Genomic DNA, 2206 nt, shown 5'->3' on the forward strand with positions numbered 1-2206 from the left:
GTTCCTGAGGACGGGGTGTGGCCGAGGGCGTCTGGACCACCCACCAGGGGGCTGCCAGGAAGGTGAGCCCACAGAATGTGCGCCCTGGAGTCGGAGGACTGGCGGCGGGGAGGGAGCCCTCACGCGGCACACAACCCCCACCCCATCACCCTGCCAGCCCGTCTCAGAGGAAGCAGTGAGACAAGCTGGACGCTGAGGAGAGCTGGAGACGGGAGGACAGGAGTGGTCACTGCTGCCTTGGCCCTGCTTTGAAAAGGCCCCTACGCCTCTCTGGTGTTTCCATTTATCTTCAAACAGAAGCTAAACTCAAACACGGGTTGAAAGAGGCTCGTAAGAACCAGCCCTGGCTGAGAGACAGTCTTGCCCGCCCAAGCCTCACCGGCCACGGGCGTGTGTGGAGGCCATCTCTCCCCCCGCCTCCATGCCACGGGCTCGGGTCTGACCGGCCATGAAACAGGCAGTGTGGACGGACTGCCCCAGCCCATGCTCCTCAGCTGTGCAGACCCGGCTGGTCCCACACCTGGTCCTTGCTGAGACTGGGACAGAAACTGAGATGTCTCCCCCGCAATGCCAGTGACTGCACGTCTGCTGAAGCGAGACATAAGAGGCAGCGACAGGGACAGCCACTGTGGAGAACAGTCTGGAGAGTCCTTCGAAATCTAAAAACAGAACTACCATATGATCTGGCAATCCCACTCCTGGGCGTATAGCTGTAGTACCATAATTCCTTACCAGCTGAGCCACAGGGAAGCCCAAGAACACTGGAGTGCATAGCCTTTCCCTTTTCCAGGGCATCTTCCCGACCCAGGGATCGAACCGGGGTCTCCTGCACTGAGGCACATTCTTTACCAGCTGAGCTACCAGGGAAGCCCTATAATTCAGAAAGACACATGCACCCCAGCATTCACTGCAGCACTATTTACAATAGCCAGGACATGGAAGCCACCTAGACGTCCGTCGACAGATGAACGGATCAAGATGTGGTACAAAGGAATATTACTCAGCCACAAAAAGAACAAAATAACGCCACTTGCAGCAACACAGATGGACCTAGAGAGTTCATACTGAGTAAAGCAAATCAAAGGCAAATATATGATATTGCTTAAAATGTAGACCCTAAAAAGAGTGGTACAAATGAACTTACAAAATAGAACTAAAATCACGAATGTAAAAGAACAAACACAAAGTTATGGTCACCAGTGGATGGGGGAGGAATACACTTGGAGACTGTGAAATGGTCATCTGTGGGTAACTGTAAACCTATCAGTGGCTTCCTTCTTCAAAAATCCCCATGTTCCAAGTGACGTAAAATGAAATTTAAAAATACAGTTCTCTCAAATGACCACCTGCACAGGGCTGTGGAAACAGAAGCAGGATCTTTGAGAGGAGCGTCTGGACGTGAGCCCTGGCCCTGCCCTCGGTAGCGCCATCACTGAGGGCTGACCCTGGCTCCCTGGCATGGTGTGCCCCCGCAGCTGCGGCCATCACCTGTCCTGAGTGCTCACAAGGGCTGCACGAGGGTCGGACACCAGGGAAGTATGACGAAAGAGCCTGTGACAAGGCAGCCCTCACGAGCCACAAGGCACGCTGTCCACGAGACACGCAGGGAAGGGCTTAACTAGACTTGCTGTTAAAGATGTATCTTACAAGCAACAAAAGCATCTTCTCACTGTTTGAAATTAATTCATTTTAACATGCCTTGCAAATAGAATAGCTTCAGTGGGTTTTTTGTGTCCCTGATATGAACAATCCCAATCTTTCCATTCTTTCCCATTTAATTCAGCTGCTGCTGGTGTCGCTTCAGTCATGTCCAACTCTGTGTGACCCCATAGACGGCAGCCTACCAGGCTCCCCCGTCCCTGGGATTCTGCAGGCAAAAACACGAGTAGGTTGCCATTTCCTTCTCCAATGCAGGAAAGTGAAAAGTGAAAGTGAAGTCACTCAGTTGTATCCAACTCTTAGCGACCCCGTGGACTACAGCCTACCAGACTCCTCCGTCCATGGGATTTTCCAGGCAAGAGTACTGGAGTGGGGTGCCATTGCCTTCTCCGTTTAATTCAGCATTTCACTATATTTAATGTGCTGGTCATTGTGCCAAGTCATCTTATTTCAGTTGTCAATTTCATGGTGAAAGCACTGTCCACTGGGCTGCTGCCTGAAGCCAAGGGTCTGCAGACGCCAGACTCCACACCACCCCCCCACACCT

This window comes from Muntiacus reevesi, chromosome 9 (genome assembly GCF_963930625.1).
Source record: "Muntiacus reevesi chromosome 9, mMunRee1.1, whole genome shotgun sequence".
Lineage (NCBI taxonomy): Eukaryota > Metazoa > Chordata > Mammalia > Artiodactyla > Cervidae > Muntiacus > Muntiacus reevesi.